At 45.9% G+C, this 18,390-nt stretch overlaps 1 protein-coding gene across 1 annotated transcript in view; it reads left to right on the top strand.

The window, feature by feature from the left end:
• Window positions 1-18,390, top strand: part of LOC138757792 (SWI/SNF-related matrix-associated actin-dependent regulator of chromatin subfamily A containing DEAD/H box 1-like) — a 155,910-nt gene that overhangs the window by 128,203 nt on the left and 9,317 nt on the right. The gene's annotated exons all lie outside the window — the stretch shown is intronic.

Here is an 18,390-nt window from a genome sequence, read left to right as displayed (position 1 = left end):
GCATTACACAATAGAGGGTGGGCATTGAGGCAAGGATGAGGGAGAAGGAGATGTGCGGTCAAATATTTTGCACAGAGTGGTCAGTGGCTGGAATGGATTGCCAGGGTAGTGATGGAAGCAATACTTTTAAGAGGCTTCTAGATACACACATGATTGTGAAGGGGATTGAGGGAAATCTATCAAGTGCAAGCAGCAGAGTTTTAGTTCTTTTGAACATTGTGCTCAGCAGAGACACATGGGCTGAAGGGTCTGTGGCTGTTCTATGTATTTTCCACTCTAGATATCACCAGGGGAGATGGCTTAGGAGAGGAAGGCAAGTTCATGCCATCATGGATGACTCTTCAGCACAGGAGGACAGAATTATTGTAGTGCAAGATCCTATGGCAAGGGAGCTGAAAAATTGAGTTAATATTGCTTTATGCACAAATAGCTGAAGTCTTGAATGAAAATTTTGTGTTGGTCTTCACAACAAAAGAAATGTCTAATGTGCCAAAGAGTGATGATAAGGCTATGATAGGAGGTGACAAGGAGTCATGTGATGGGGTAGTGGCCGGTAGGAGAATACCAGCCCTCTCCAGAAAAAAAGGAAAAAAGTAAAGAAAAAGCAAAGCCTCAGACACACAAATCACAACAAATAAAAAATAAAGGTGTGGAGGAAATGGCACCAAAGAAAGAAAAGCCAAAAACAATGGGAAGAAAAGAAGAAGGAAAGACATCGGAAGAGAAAGATGAAGGCCTTACCTATACGAAGAAGCAGGGACCCGCCGTGGAAAGAGGAGCCCACTCCCGAGGTCAGTGGAAACCCCGCAGGGTCGCGACCCACCGAACGCAGGACTGCAAAGATGGCTCACGGAGCCAAACAGAGGTGCGCAACCGCACATAACAAAGACAACACCAACGGGAGGGGGGTCCAGCTGTGGAGTTCCACTCCACAGCTCGAAAGCTGAGAAAGACCCAACAGCAGGGCTCCCAGCGGGAAGATACAGAAAATAACGGGAACGGGAGGGATGAGAATGAAAAAAGGAAATCAGAGACACAACAGATAACCAGCCCAGAAGAAGAGGACCAACATCAAGACACCATTAAAAAAATACCCAACAAACTGAGACAAACAGCCCAACAAGAAAGTCAGAAGAGACACAGATACAAGGAAGAGAAGTAGAAGACACAAACCCTAGAGCAGACACAGAAGAAGAAGGAGAACATCAAGCCCTGCATAGAGAAATAGAAGATAAAAGGAATGGACAGTACATAGATAAAAAGTTTTTTCAAGAATATATGGAAGCATTAAAAGAATGGCTGACACGAGAATTTAGTGAAATAAAAATAAGAATAAAAGGTACAGAAGAAAAAGTGAGTAGATTAGAGATGGTCATGACAGAAATAGGGAAAAGAGTAGAAAAGGTGAAAGAATGAGAAACAGCTGTAGAAATGGAAGTGGACGACTTCAAAAGAAAATTGGAAGAAACTGATAAAAAAGTTAAAGAAACACAGGAGTGGTTAGCTCAGAAGATGGATAGAATGGAAAACTATAATAGACTGTGATAGGAGGTGAGGACCTCAATACAACTGCTGTCACTCATATTGCTTAGCAAACTACTGGGTCTAAAGGTAGGTAACTCCTCTGCTCCAGATGATACAGCACAATAGAAGGCCCTTCCAGCTGATGAAACCTGTGCCACCCAACTACACCCAATTAACCCACAAATGCTGAACATTTCCTGGAGGGTGGAAATCTACACAGGACATTGACAGACAGCGCCAGATTTAAACCCAGGTCACTGGTGTTGTAATAGCATGGCACTAACTGCTATGCTAACTGTGCCACCCAAGATAGCACTTTTGTGGGGTCCTTCAGGAACCTGATGGCTGCAAGGAAGAAACTGTTCAAGTTTGTTAGTGTGTGTTTTCACACTCTTGGGCCTTCTCCCTGATGGCAGGAAAGAGAAGAGAGTGTGTCCAAGTTGTCATGGGTCCTGTGGTTTCACTGATGTCTACCTTCAATGAGAGGTGCTTCATTAGTAACTGCATTCTTGTTACTTGCCCCAGTGAACAAGAATGCCATTCTGAAAATAGGACAACTGGGATCTCTCCCAATTACAATAGAAAAACAGTTATTAATATGTCCTAGGAATTTGAGATTTTCATTTCCAGAGACCTTCTTAATTCATTAAAGTTCATCCATTTGTTATGAAACTGGAGGATATGGGTGTTGTGAGTGAGGAATCAGGCTTCGTAGGTCTCAAAGGTCAGATCTCTGGACACACAGTTTTGTTGGGGGATGGATTTTTTTTACATAAGGCAACTGTGGGAAATGGTAACAGATGCGATACACGCGGACAATAACAAATGTGGGAAAGTAAGATGGGAACAAAATACGCACAGACACGTACACAAAATGATCAAGGAAACATCACTATTATGTCCCACCACCCCTTGACTCAGTGCAGGCCTGGCTCAATGCTAAAAGGGACATTAATTAAACGCTCCCAACCCTTTTAACAGTGCACATCTTAACAGCAGTTTCTTCAGCACCCTTCCACATTTATAGGCCTGGAGTGAAGGAGAGTGGTCCCAAGCTGGCAAAGAAGGAGAACAAAGAACACATGGCACCTTTATAGTGGTAGACGGTCCAGCCCAGGTTGTTAGCAGAGACCAATAGCTTGATCCCAGGAGGGTTAATCCAATTACAACAGCCAATGGCCCAAAGCCAAGTATAGACAGGCTGGAGAGCCCAGTCCAAGTAATTTACATGGAGCCAACAGCAAAGTGTGCAATAATAGGTGGGGTGGAACCAAACCTTGATTGGCAGCTGGTGTGTCCTCTGACTAGGTAGGGGGCAGTGCTGTCACATGACAGCCACAACCCTTCCCAATACAATGCGTCTTGTAATTAAAGTTTCCCTCAATGAGTTAAGAAATGGGAGCTTTTCTTGCTAGTTACACTTGAATTAAAATAAAACAGAGTATTAAAGTAGGAGACATAAGAGAGCAAGATATAAGTTACCAGATGTGATGAAAAATATCAACCTGAAAGGTAATCTCTCCATTTCCCTCTGCAGATGCTTCCTGAGTCCCTTGGGTTTTTTTTTTGTGTGTGGTTAAAAGTTGGAAATAACATATGAATCCATTGAATCAGTGGAAAAAGTGTGCTGTTTCCCTGGGGAAAAAAAATGCAATTTAAAACTAAAATCAGTCCACAAGAACCACTTCTATTTTCTCAGAAATGTGTTTCCATTCTGGATGGATACGGTAATGCACGGGTGAACTGTAAGAGCAGCTAAAGGGTCTGTGTGGCTAACTTGTAGTGGAAAGGCTGATGAATAGGTAAATGGGTCAAATTAGAATGCAATAAATTTGCATCAAATATCTTGTGTTTTCCTCATTCAGCCCTCAACAATAAATGTAGCAATGTTTTATTGGGAATGTTTGTTTTCTGGAACATAAGAGCACAAGGCATACAAAATCATGAGGGGGTATAGATGTACAAAATTATAATGGGTGTGGATGAAGTTCATTCAAGCAGGCTTTTTCCACTGAAGTTGGGTACGACAAGAACTAGAGGGCATGAGTTAAGGGAGAAAGGGGGAAAAGTTTAAAGGGAACATTTTCATTCAGAGGGTGGTGAGAGTGTGAAACAAGCTGGCAGTGGATGTGGTGGATATGAGTCCTATTTTGACATTTAAGAGAAGATTGGCTCGGAGAGATAGATAGAGCTATGGGGTGGGTGCAAGTCATTGGGACTTGGTGGCATAAATAGTTCAGCATGGACTAGATAGGACAAAAAGCCTGTTTCTGTACTGTTGTTCTATGGTACCTTGGTTCTAAATAGGAGGAAGAGTTGGCCTGTTCCATCATTTAATAAGATTGTGACTGAATTGGCTGTGGGCTCAGCTCCACATTCACCCTTCATAACCCTTAATTCCCCTACAATCCAAAAATGTATCTGTGTCTTAAATACATTTAATGAGTCAGACTCAACTGCTTTAATATGCAGAGAATTCTACAGATTTGATGCTCTCTGGGAAAAGTAGTTTCTCCTCATCTCTGTTTCAAATCTACTCCCCCGAACTTTGTTCTCGTCTCGGATGCCAGTGGAAACAAACTCCCTGCTTCTATCTTTCAGAATTTCATATGTTTTCTCTTCATCTTTCCAAACTCCAATGAATATCATCCCAGGCTACTCAATCTTCTGCTGTTTCTGAAATCAACCTGGTGAACCTCTTTTTTTACCCCAAAAATAAATTATTTACAATGCAAGAAAATGTTCAAGAATTTTTACTTTCATACTTTAAATCATATTGATACATTCTCATCATTATACATTTGAAATTCTCTTCATATTCTGTTACCACCACTATGGAACCTCTCTGTTGGTTGAGGGGCTTCCCCTCAGTGCATCCCTCAGCACGTAAACCTGCAGCCTGGAATGTACCAGTCAGCAGCGTTCCCAGACCAACATCTCAGTATGCTGAAAGACCAACTGATTTTGGGCAGACCAAAGAGCACCTTTCACCTAGTTGATGGCCTTTCAGCAGTTCTGGGTGTCAGACTCCGAGTGTTCCCCTGGGAACAGTCTGTTGATCAGAGTGATCTCTGTCATGCTGCTTCTGGAGATGAATTATGTCAAGGACCATTGCATGCTTCTCCATGTGGTCTTCACTAAGCTGCATTCAGCAAAGCGGTGGGTGACAGTCTCCACTCCATCGCAGCAGTCCTGAGGACAACGTGCATTGTGGGTGATGTTCCAGTCATGTAAACTGTGGAGCACAGCGGCAAATAAAGGGGAAAAAAAAAGCATCTTTGTATCTTTGTCCCAAACATTATGGAGGGCACTGTAGCTCACTTCAAGGCCAGGCAAAGAATACAGAGAAGGGACTGGGTCTCATTGGATAGCAATTTCAAAGAGGTAGTACAGGAATAATGGACAGAAAGGTTTCCTTCTATGTGGCAATCTTAAGTTCAGAGATAAGCAGAAAGGAAAAATTTTTTGAAAAGCTATTATTATATCTGTGTAGTTTACAAACGGGCTGGAGAAACTCAGCAGGACATACAACATACATCGAAAGTAAAGGGTAACTAATGTTTCAGCCTGAGCCCTTGGTCAGATATAAGAAAAAAAACAGGCAGACAAACTAAATAAAAAGGTAGGGAGAGGGGGCAGGAGGAGAGGATTTTTCTTATTGCTGACGAAAGGCTCAGGCCCAAAACTTTGGTTACGCTTTACTTACTATAGATGCTGCATGGCCGGCTGAGTTTCTCCAACTTCTTATCAGTTTTACTGTCTGAAGGGAGATAATGGAGAGTGAAAAATATGTGGTAGAGTTTGACAGAGAGAGATAATATGAACAGAATAATATTAGAGGGAAGAGTTATGCAGCACAGGAGCAGGCCTTCAGCCCAACTCATTCATGATGACCAAGTTGTCTACCTGAGCTAGTTCCATTTGCCTGTGTTTGGCCCATATTCCCTCTAAAAATTTCCTCTCCATGTACCTCTCTAAATGTCTTCTAAACATTGTCATTATTCCCACCTCTACCAATTCCCCTGGCAGCTTATTCCTGATACCCACCACCTTCTGTGTAACAAGTCGCCTCAGCTCTTTTAAACCTTTTAGCTCTCACCTTAAGATGATGCCCTTTTGTTTTAGACTCCCCTACCTCATTTTTTAAAAAGTGTGACAGAGAAAGTAAGAGGAGCAGAGACAGAGAATGGTAATGAAGAGAGAACAAATGAAAGTGGAAAATTGTGAGTGATGGATGGTGAGGAGTGAAAAACAACAAAAGATAAAAAAAAGAGATGAATGGGAGCTGGAGAGATGATAGATAAAATAATGTTGGAAGATGTGTTGATTTCATCTCTAATCCAGTTATTACCTAATTACATCATTTATCACATCTACTGTAATCAAATCTGACCCCATAAACAAGTACAGCACCAGTTCCCATTCTGCAGGTCAGATATACAGTATCACTGGTTGTCTTAACTAAAACACCATGCAATTTAATGTTTATATTGTCAATAAATCTGACGGGTGAGCTATTACTGGACTGAAGAGCCACACATCTCTGAATATTAGGATTTTACAGGAACTGTTACACGTCTGTACGATGTAGTTTCCTTCCTTAGACATACAACACTGTAACAGGCCAATTCAGCCCCATGAGACAGTGCTGCCCAATTTACACCCCATTAACCTACACCCCTGGTACATTTTGAAGGATGAGAGGAAGCTGGAGTTCCCAGAAAAAACCCATGCAGACACGGGGAGAACGTACAAACTCCTTACAGACAGCGTGGGATTCAAACCCAGCTCTGGTCCTAATCATTGGTGCTGTAAAGTCGTGGTAACTGCTACACCAACTATGCCACCCAAATATAGGTCTGCTGCTACTTTTTGGATTAAATGGGACAGTTGTTTGTTGAATATCTGCTTTACTTGGCATCTCACACTTCTCTGTAATGGAAAGTGAGGAGAGGTGGGTCAGATTTCTGGTAAGAAACTTGATCTCAGTTCAAAACAATTAACAGAGAACCTGAATGAACAATGAAATCTAAAGGAAAGGCTAGCATTTACATGCTGCTCTTCCGTCAGGTACTAATATGCAGTACTTTTTCAATTGTTCATTATTTTTTTCTAAATTGTGCTTTTAATTCCATTGAACAATAAAACCACAGAAAGCTAGAGCACAGAAAACAGGCCATTCAGCCCTTCTAGTTTGTCAACCATTATTCCACTAGCCCCAATGACCTGCTCCCATTCCATAACCCTCCACATCTCTCCCATCCTTGTATATCCAATTTATTCTTAAGACTGAGCCCACATTCACCACAGTAGATGGCAGCTCATTCCACACTCCCACGACTCTCTGAGTGAAGAAGATCTCCCTCATGTTCCCTTAAACCTTTTCCCTTTCACCCGAAAGCCATGTGAACTTTCTTCCTGAACCGGATTCCCTGAGGCACTGACTGGGGGGTAGTGGGAATGATCTCCGTGGCTCGCAGGGCACGAGGCAACAGACTCTCTGTTTTGGCGGGTTCCATGTCCTTGATGGAGACGGTGTCCTCCCTGCCATCTGGGTACTCCACATAGGTGTACATGGGATTGTTGTGGAGCAGTTTCACCCTTTCCACCAGGGCATTGGTCTTGCTTCTCCTCACGTGCTTCCTGAGAAGGACCGGACGAGGAGTGGTGAGTCAGATTGGGGGCGTAGTTCCCGATGCCGACCTTCTTTTGAAATTGAAAAGGAGCTCGTGAGGAGTAGTGTTGGTCGCAGAACATAGTAGCGACCAGATGGAATGGAGCACCATAGAGAGGACTTCCTGCCAATGTGAGTGTGGAAGGCATCGACTTCAGGGCCAATTTGATAGCCTTCCAGAACGTGGTGTTCTCCTTTTCAACCTGCTGGTTTCCCCAGCAGCTGTAGCTCATAGTCCTGCTGGGTGCGATACCACTCACCAGCAGGTACTGACGTAGCTCATCACTCATTAAGGATGAGCCCCGGACGCTATGAATATAGCTGGGATACCCAAACAGGGAAAAAATGCAATCTAGGGCCTTTATGACTGATGAAGTGGACATATCTGGACATGGGATGGCGAACGAGAAGCAGGAGTACGCACCAGTTCCCGTTCATGGAGGGTGGAGGTCCCTTAAAATCAACACTGAGCCGTTCGCGGGGCCTGGATGACATGATCAGGTGCGCCTTTGATGGGTGGTAGAAGTACGGCTTGCACTCCACGCAGACCTGGCAAAACCTGGTCATTTCCCTGACATCTTCCATGGAGCAGGGCAGATTGCGTTTCTTGGCAAAATGAGCCATGCAGGTGACCCCCTGGATGGCAGAGCTCATTATGCAGAGACCGCAGTTGGTCGGTGTGTGCAGAGGCACAACTTCCTCTGGATAAGGCAGCTGGAGGCTCATTAAGGGCTCGTGGCAATGTCATAATTGTACATGGAGAGTTCTATCCTCCACCTAGCAATCTTGTCGTTCTTGATTTTTCCCCTCTTGACATTATTAAACATGAATGCAACCGAGGACTGGTCAGTGAGCAGCCTAAATTTCCTACTAGTCAGGTAGTGCCTCCAGTGCTTCATGGCTTGAGCTTCCTTTTCCACTGATGGGTTCCGGAGCTCGTGGCCTTACAATGTCCGAGAAAATAATTCAACCAGCCTGCCCACCTGGTTGAAAGTAGTTGCCAGGGCTATGTCCAAAGTGTCACTTTTCACTTGGAAAGGAACATTCTTGTCCACCATGTGCATGGCTGCTTTTGCAATGTGGTTCGGAGGTTGTTAAAGGCAGTTTGGGCTTCAGCCAAGAGGGGGAAATTAGTGACTTTTAAGAGAGGGTGAACCTTGTCAGCATAATATAAGAAAAACCCCAGGCATCTCCTCAAAGCCTTCGTAGTCCTGAGAATGGGGAGCTCTATAGGGATTGGGGCCAATAATGCCATGCTCCATCATGTAGCCAAGGATAGCCAGATGTTTAGTTCTGAACACGCACTTGTCAGAGTTATAAGTGAGGTTCAGGGCTTTTGCCAAGTGGAGAAAACTCTGGAGGTTGGCGTCATGGTTTTCCAAGGTGTGGCCACAGATGGTGACTTTATTGAGGTAGGGGAAGGTAGCCTTCAACCCATGCTCATCCACCATTCTGTCCATCTGGCTCTGGAAGATAGTGATACTGAAAAGGATCCTCTGGAATTGATAGAGACGATTGTTAGCCTCAAATGCCGTATATGGACGGTCCTCTGAATGGATTGGCAGCTGGTGATATGAAGCTTTCAGGTCAATGGTCAAATAGACCCGATAATGCACCATATTGGAAATTCAAGGGAGGGGGTATGTATCCAGGAGTGTGTACCAATTAATAGTTTGGCTATAGACTTGTTTTCTCCTTTTACCACTACCACGTGCTCTCCAAGGACTGGTGCTAGGTTCGATGATACCTTAGTTGAGCAGACGTTTTGTCTTAGACTGTATGAAGTCTCGATCTGCTGTGCTGTACCTCCTGCTCTTGGTAGCAATAGGTTTGCAGTCAGAGGACAGATTCAGGAAGAGAAGAGGGGGGATGTCGATATTCAGTGTGGAGAGGTTACATGTGGGTTCTGATTTTAGGGGCCCTCCATTCCAAACCGTTATAGGGGAGGGGACCAGAATACTCCAAGGTCATGCTTTTAAGGGGCCACAGGAAGTCCAGACCCAACAGCACTGGAGCACACAATTCATCAAGTACGTACAGGCATATTTTACAAAATTCTCCCTTCAAACAACAGATGTACTATACAATGTTGTTGAATATGCTTAGACTGCAACTGAGACACAAGGAATATGCGATAATTGGAAGGATACATCTTTAGGTTGTATTCTTGCACAGTCCATGAATCTTTCAGTAGAGCCCTTGTCAATTAGGCATTAGTGGAATTTCTGAGCTGGTGAGGTCTGTCTTGATCTAGAACCATCAAATCTAGGACACCAGAGACTCCATACTCCTCATTCGAGTGATCCCCACCATCCTGGGTTGCCCATGGGTAAGATGGCGTCAACCTCATGGTGCAGTGAGATAGCCGCCATCCTTCTTCCTCTGACGATGATGGCACCAAGTTTGAATTTGAGTCACGACAAGATGGCCACCAAGGCTTTTCGCGCCGTTTCCTCACTGCCACGTTCCAACAGCATGTAGCACAGTAAGTGGGCTTGGGTGAATTTGAGGCAGATGGCTTGGGGCTCAAATTGGATCTGGGAGCAGTGCAGGCCGTGGACTTCCCCGGGCTTCCCTTTGTGTGGCAAACCCTCGCCCAATGTCCTTTCTTGCCATAGCTGGAACACACTGAGTCTTTAGCCAGGCAATGAGATCAGGGATGCTGGCTCTTGCTGGAGGGAAAGCATTCACTAGTGCAGGAGCTCTCACTAGCATGGGAAGGGGTAGTGGAAGCAGCCGGTCCTTGGAAGGGGTCACCTGGGTGAGCAAATTCACTAGCTACAAGGTCGTCATTCTTGAGCTTGGCTTGCTCCAACAATTTGGCCAGTTCAACATGACTAGCCAGGTCCTTCTTATCTGACTCGAGCAGTCGCTGTCTCATATACCTTGAGCAGACCGCCACTACTAGAGTGTCCCTGATCTGCTCTTCCTCATGAATGCGGCCCATAGCCGCTTAATACCTGCATTTCTTGGCAAGTGTCCACAGATCCAACAGGTAGTCATTAATGGTCTCTGCTGGCCATTGGCAACGTAGATGCCTTGCTAGGACCTCGTTTTGCGACTTCAGGTACCAAGCCTTCAAAGCTTTGATGGCAGCGTCATACGTAGACCAGTCATTGATGACGGCATACCCTTTCGTTCCTACCCTCGAATCGAGTGCGGTCCTCCTGAGTACATCGGTGTGGAAGACATCTCTGCGCATGTTTAGGTAGGCCTGGAAGCAGTCTAGCCAGTGCGTGATCTTCTCAACTGCGTCGGGGGACAGAGGGTCTATCAGCAGCATACTTGGCATGAGTAGCACGTCCATCGTTTAGGGAATAAGCTAATAAAATTGTAGTGTGAATAAAAGTTCTCAGCTTATAACTGAGGGTACTCCATGGTCATGCATTTAAGGTGACACAGCAAGTCCAAGCCCAGAAACACAGGAGCTCACAAATCCTTCAGTTCATACAATTGGAACTTACAAAATTCCACCTTTTTACAGTTAGAGGCACTATACAATACCCCTGGATCATCGCAGAATACAAGTGGGAAGCTATGATAGTCTGTCGAGTACACTCTTAAGTGGTACCGCAGAGCCATCGCAAAGTTTATAAAGCTCTCCATGGAGCCAATGTCTGTTTATTCTCACCCCTATCATCATGTTATTCATTTGGTGAGGTATTGTCTGATCCAGGCCAACTGATGCCAGTGATCCGGAAACCCCGTCGCTCCCCATGCTGATGTCGAATCTCTCCTCTTGGCCCACGGGCAGACACAAAGGGCCACATTGACCACAAAGGGCAGCAAGATGGCCACCCTCCATCTTGAACCAATGATGGACTAGGTGGCGCCGACCTCGAGGTGCGGTAAGATGGCCGCTATGGCTTCCTGCGATGCTTCATTTCCAGTGGCAGGTCCCGTCATGAGGCACCGAAAAATTCTGGCAGCGAACAGCCTGGAGAGGCAGAGGCTGGTCCTTTGGGACTTGGGCACAGGTCGAGCGATGATTCGTGGGTTGCACATGTAGTCGCTTTCTTTGGGTTCCCTTAAGCCTGGCAGACCTTCATCCAGTGCCCTTGCTTACTGGATTCTTTGCACACGGAATCCTTCATGAGGAATCAGGCATGGGGGTGCTGTGCCTGTCCACAGAAGTAGCATCCCTGGTCACGCGTGGCCGCAGCAGTCGGCCCTGGGACTGCAGGGGTCACAGGTGCCCCAATGACTTGGTCATCTGAAAAGGTACCGCTTTCACCCATGAGGTTGTTGACTCCCAGTTGGGCTTGCTCGAGGGCTTTTGCCAGCTCCAGGGTACTGGCCAGGTCTTTCTTCCCCAAATCCAGCAGTCGCTGCTTCATGTACTTCAACTTCACTCCTGCCACAAGGATGTCCCGGATTTGTTCCTCCTCTCTCACCCGAGCCGTGGCCGCTTCCTGGTGGCATTTTCTGGTCAGGAGCCACAGTTCAAGAATATAGACATCCAGCGACTCACCCGGTCGCTACCGATGTTGTGAGAGTCAGTGCCTCACCAGCACATTGTTCTAGGGCCTCATGTAATGGGCCTTCAAGCCTTCTATGGCTGACTCTTAGGTAGCACAGTCTCTGATGATAGCATACCTTTTGCGGCCGACTCGAGAGATAAGTGCCAATCTTCGGAGACCATCCGAGTTGAAGGACCATCAGGTAGGTCTGGAAGCACTCCAGCCAGTAGGAAAATTCCTCTGGGGCCTCAGAGGACAGACAGTCAATCTGGAGCATGCCTGGCTTCAACATGACTTCCATCCTGTTTCAAAGTTAAGCTATTAAAATTGTAACGTGATTGAATGCTCTCAGAGACAAGTGAGGAGTACAAACGCGCTTTTAATAGCTTACAATCAATGGCCAGTAGACACAATAGTCCTCAGATGAATCTGAGGTAAGGTGGGAAAACCAAGGTTTATATTGGGGTAGATGAGGGTGGAACCAGGGGAGGAGCCAGCCATCTGAACAATACTTCGACAGTGAATTCCAGTTCACTGCACAGAGGTTACGTCGGGACAGGGGATGGTAAAAGGGAAACTGGAGTACTCATCAATGACGTTCATGTTGGATGAGGGCAAGGGCGACCTGTCAGGCCGGAAGAACCGTGGTTTGCACTCCGTGCAAATCTGACTGTGTCTGGTCAATGACCTGACATCCTCAATGGGGTAGGTAAGGTTCTGTGCTTTCACGAAGTGAAAAAAATCTAGTGACTCTGAGGTGGCAAAAGTCACTGTGAAGGGACTGGAGGCAGCCGAGATGTGCGCTGGTGCACATCCCCCAGGATATGACAACTGGGGGGGGGGGGGTCGTTGAGCTTTCCCAGCTGGTACAGGATGTCGTAGTTGTCATTATCGATTCTCCACTTCAGGATTTTGTCACTTTTGATCTTGCCCTGCAATTTGGTATTAAACAGTGTAAATCTCTTCCGCGCCAGGTAATGATGACAGTGGCATTCCATGTCAATGATGGTCTGTGCCTCCTTTTTGACGGAGGAAAACTATGTTTCAGGACCATGAAGTGTGTGGGGAAAAAATGCTACTGACCTGCCTGGTTGAGCGTGAAGTCAGAGGCATTGCTTTCCACCTGAAACATGGCTTTGGCAGTGTCTCCCTTGATCTGGGTGAAGGCTGCCTGGGCTTCTGCCAATAAGGGGAAGGTTATGGATCTTACCAGGGGATAGGCTTTATCGGTATAGTTGGGCATTCATTGGGCATAATAGGAGAAGAACCCCAGGCACCTTTTTAGCACCTTGAGGTTGGGCAGGTTAGGGAGTTCCATGAGGGGACATATGAGGTCGTGGGCAATGACACCATGTGCTATGATGCATCCGAGGAGGGCCATTGTAGGTCAAATTGAGGGACTTGGCAGTGTGGAGGAATTAGGCAAGGTTTGTGTCGTGGTCCTGCTGGCCGTGGCCGCAAATGGTGACATTGTCTAGATGGTGACATGGCTGTCATTTTATGCTTGTCCACCATCCGATCCATTTCTCTTTGAAATACGGAGACACCTTTGGTGACTCCGATGGCTACCCAGAGGAAGTGATAAAGCCTGCCATCCGCTTCGAACGCCATATACTGGCAGTCTCCTGGGCTTGGGTGAAGGGAAGTTGGTGATACACCGACTTTAGGTCACTGATGGAGAACACCCTATACTGGATGATCTTGTTGACCATGTAGGCAATCCGGGGAAGGGGATATGCACCCAGCTGTGTGAAGTGGTTGATCGTTTGGCTGTAGTTGATCACTATATGGGATTTACTTTCGCCCCTCACCACCATGACTTGAACTCTCCATGGGCTGGAGCTGTGCGCTATGACCCACCTCCGCCAGGAGTCACTGCACCTCGGACTTTATGAATGCCCTGTCCTCAGCACTGTAGTGTCTCTTAGTGGTGATAGGCTTACAGTCTGGGGCCTGGTTCTCAAACAATGATGGTGGGGGTATGCAGAGGGTTGAGAGATTGCAGGAGAAGGCTGTCTGCTGGGGGGAGGGCCATGAGCTGGGGATTGTATACAGTGTTGGGTGATTTTCCCCCCCAGCCCCGAACGCCATTGTGACACTTCTGAACTGGCTCTGGAAGTCCAGCCCTCGAAGGATTGGTGCGCAGAGCTGAGGCATCAGCATCAGTCATAACTTTTCCCGCCCCCCCCCCCCCCCACCATTAACAATGCAAAACAATACCCACGAATCTCGGCAGATTGGTCCTTTATGGGCATTGACATCGTGTTGCTCGTTGGTCTGATGGGGAGAGAGAGTTTGTGAGCAGTGTCCAGGTGGATAAAGCTTTCAGTGCTTCCACTGTCGAACAGGCAGTTAATTTGTTTCCCATTTACCTCAATCTCCATCATCGAGGGCTGAGGGCTGCCTTGATCTAAGATGATGGATGCCAGTACTGGGTCACCATCACTGTTGGAGGGGAAGCCAGTTCAGTAAGATGGTGGTCCCCATGTTGACCACGCAGCCACACCAGGAGAATTGGAAGAAGACCATAGAAGTGATGTGTTCCCGAAGGTGGAAGTGGAGTTGGGTAAGATGGCAACCCCTGGGTCACAATAAACTATAGATAATAGGTGCTGGAGTAGGCCATTCAGCCCATCAAGCCAGCACCATCATTCATTTAGATCATAGCTGATCTTACTCTATCAGTACCATGTCCTGCCTTCTCCCCATAACCTTTAATTCCCCTGTTCACAAGAACCTTATCTAACTCCCTCTTGAACTTATCCAGAGAACCTGCCTCAACCACTCTCTGTGGCAAAGCATTTCACAGACCAACAACTCTCTGGGTAAAAATAATTCTCATCTCTGTGCTAAATTGCTTTCCCTGTATTCTTAAACTATGGCCTCTAGTCCTAGTCTCCCCCAATATCAGGAACATGTAATCAGTTTCTCTCATGTCCAATCCCTTAATAATCTTATATACTTCAATCATATTTCCCCTCATCCTTCTAAATTCCAACATATACAACCCCAGTTTATCCAACCTTTCAGCATACGACAATCCCGCCATCCTGAGAACTAACCTTGTGAATCTACGCTGCATTCCCTCAATAACGAGAATGTCCTTCCTCAAATTAGGAGACCAGAACTGGACACAATTCTCCAGGTATGGTCTCACCTGGGCCCTGTACAACTGCAGAAGGACACCTTTACTCCTACACTCTATTCCCCTTTTTATGAAGGTCAACATGCCATTTGCCTTTTTCACAGCTTGTTGAACCTGCATGCTAGCTTTTAGTGACTGATATACAAGTACACCTAGATCACGTTGCACTTCCCCACTCCCTAACTTGACTCCATTTAAATAATAATCTGCCTTCCTGTTCCTGCCATCAAAATGGATAACCTCACATTTATCCACATTAAACTGCATCCTCCATGCATTCGCCCACACACTTAATCTGTCCAAGTCCCCCTGCATTTTCCTAACATCCTCCCCACACTTCACACTGACACCCAGTTTCGTGTCATTTGCAAATTTGATAATTTATTTATAACCCCCTTACTAAATCATTAATATATATGATAAACAACTGAGGGCCCAGCACCGAGCCCTGTGGGACCCCACTTGTCACATCCTGCCATCATGAAAGTGATCCATTAACCCCAACTCCATTTCCTGTTTGTCAATCTATTTTCTATCCATGTCAGCACCCTACCCCGAATACCATGCTCTCTGATTTTTCCCACTTATCTCCTGCGTGGGACCTTATCAAAAGTCTTCTGAAAGTCAAAGTACACCACATCCACTGGCTTTCCCATGTCCACCCTCCTCGTCACATCCTCAAAAAATTTCAGATTAGTCAAGCATGATTTTCCCTTCAGAAATCCATGCTGACTTGTAATGATACTATTTTGTCTTTCTAAGTGTTCAGTTATTTCTTCTGTTATAATAGATTTGAACATCTTCCCCATTACTGACGTCAGGTTAACTGGTCTGTAATTGCCTGTTCTCTCCCTCCCTCCCTTCTTAAAAAGTGGAACAACATGAGCCACCCTCCAATCCACAGAGACCTCTCCTGTATCTATAGAACATCAGAAAATGTCGACCAATGCGTCCACAATTTCAAGAGCAACCTCCCTAAGCTCCATCAGGCCCTGGGGACTTATCAGCCTTCAGTCCATTCAATTTACTCAAGACCACGTGCTTTTGAATCTGGATTTCTATCAATTCCTCCATTACCGTTGGAATTTCTATCAATTCCTTTGATACCACAGGACCACTACTCCCTATATGACCTTTACCTGTATCTTCCCTGGTGAAGACAGATCCAAGGTTCTGTTAAACTCGTCAGCCTTTTCATTGCTTCCTGTAATAATTTTGCCCATTTCTAAGGGCCCAGTTTTGGTTCTAACTAATTTTTTGCTCTTTACATACTTAAAGAAGCTTTTACTATCCCCTTTTATATTATTGTCTAGTTTACTCTCGTAGCTCATTTTTCCTCCTGTATATCTTTCTTAGTTATCTTCTGTTGCTCTTTGAAGGTTTCCCTATCCTCTAGCTTCCAACTCCCCTTTGCTATATTATACTTCCTCTCCTTGGTCTTGATACTGTTCTTGATTTCCTTTGTCAGCCATGGTTGCCCTTTTCTCACCTTAGAACCTTTCTCTCTCTTTGGAAAGAACTGGTCCTGTATCTTCTGAAAAATGCCTAGAAATACCTGCCATTTCTGTTCCACAGTTCTCCCAACCAGGTATCCTTCCATTTAATTTGGCGAGCTCCTCCCTCATAGCTGCATAATCCCCTTTATTCAACTATAATACTGATACTTCCAACTTTCTTTCCTTCTCCTTTTCAAATTGCAAATTAAAACTTACTATATTATGGTCACTATTACCTAATGGCTCCCCTACTTCAAGGTCCCTTATCAAATCCACATTGTTACACAACACCAAATCCACAATTGTCTTCCCCCCAGAGGAGTCCATCAGGAGCTGCTCTAAGAATATATCCTGGAGACATTCTATAAACTCACTTTCTTGCAGACCCTAACCAGCTAGATATTTCTGCATTTTTGTATCATTACCATTCTAACATGCCAATCTTAACTTCTGATTTATTGTGCCTCCTATATCTGAGCTACTGTTTGGAGGCCTGTATATGACTCCCACTACGGTCCTCTTGCCTTGCAATTCCTCAACTCTATCCAAACAGACACTACTCCACCTGCTTTTATGCCGCTCCTTTCAAAGGACTGAAAATCATTCCTCACCAACAGAACCTCCCCACCCCCTCTACCCACCTATCTCCTATCGATAGGATGTATACCTTGGAATATTAATTTCTCAATCCTGGCCCTCCTGTAGCCATGTCTCCGTTTTCCTAATAACATCATACCCTCCAATATGCAGTTGAGCCTCAAGCTCATCCATTTTATTTCTCATACTTCATGTGTTTGTGTATAATACCTTTAATCTGTTACTCCCCACACCCTTCACCTTGTTACCTGACACACTTGACCATACTCTCCGATCCCTTTCTGCTCATTCTGCCCTTTTAATTTCACTGCCTATCTGAACTTTTCCTATTTTCTCTTTCCTATCCATTGTCCTATTGCTCAGGTTCCCATCCCCTGCCAAATTAGTTTAAACCATACCCAACAGCTCTATTAAACCTGTCCACCAGGATATTGGCCCTTTTTGGGCTCAGGTATAACCTGTCCTTGTTGAGGTCATGCCACCCACAGAAGAGATCCCAATGGTCTAAGAATCTGAAATCCTGCCTTCTGCACCAGCTCCTCAGCCACACATTCATCCATCTGATCCTTCCATTTTTTCCCCCCACTTGCATTTGGCACAGGTAGCAATCCAGAGATCACTACCCTGGAGGTCCTGTCTCTTAGCTTCCATCCTAACTCACTGTAATCCCTCTTCAGGACCTCCTCCCTTTTTATATCTATGTCATAGGTACCACACGGTCGAACTGCTTGAGGCTGGAAGTAACGTCATCACTCCAGGAGAAAATGGAGTCAGGTTCAATGGCCAACCCCCTGGGGGTGCACACGGCGCTGCTCAGCAGGGAAGGCTTTGACTTACATACTCTCTCATAGTGTCCTTTCTTCCCACATCCCAAGCAGGTGGCTTCTCTCACTAGGCAGCGTTGCCGGAAGTAGCAGAAGTAGCACTTTGGGTGCTCGGCTGTGGCAGTGGAGGAGGTGGTGATGGGGTTGGGTCCTGTACAGAGGTGGTCTGTGACATAGTGTCCCAAACTGGCTATACCCGCAGCCTGCACGATGAGGGCCCGTTGCCGGCAGTGATGGATTCATCGTTGCGGTGGGCTGAATCTAGAGTCTTAGCAAGTTGGAGGGCTCTCTGCAGCGGCAGCCTGTCTTCCTCTAGCAGTTGCCGGCAGATGTAATTGGACCTCACCCCAGCCATGCAGGCATCCCGGATCAGCTCTTCCACATACTGGTCTACTGATACTGGGGCAGGAATATTGTCCCTGTTTTCTTACCCCAGATCATGCAGGGCCCAATAGAAATTTGTCCAGAGACTCACCAGGTTGCTGTTTTCTTGAGGCCAAGAGGTACTGTGAGTAGACTTCATTTATCCATGGTCTGTAGAGGTTGCAAAACTTCGTCATCACAGCGGGGAGGTCATTCACCCCCTGATCGTCAGGTGGCTTGAGTTTCTTCTCATAAGAGTCCACGAGGTCCTCAGAAGCTTCCAGGAAGTCTGTGAAGCACTCAATCC

The sequence above is a fragment of the Narcine bancroftii genome, chromosome 3 (assembly GCF_036971445.1).
Source record: "Narcine bancroftii isolate sNarBan1 chromosome 3, sNarBan1.hap1, whole genome shotgun sequence".
Taxonomy (NCBI): Eukaryota; Metazoa; Chordata; class Chondrichthyes; order Torpediniformes; family Narcinidae; genus Narcine; species Narcine bancroftii.
Note: the sequence above shows the minus strand (reverse complement) of the source record. Positions and strands in the feature narration are given on the sequence as shown.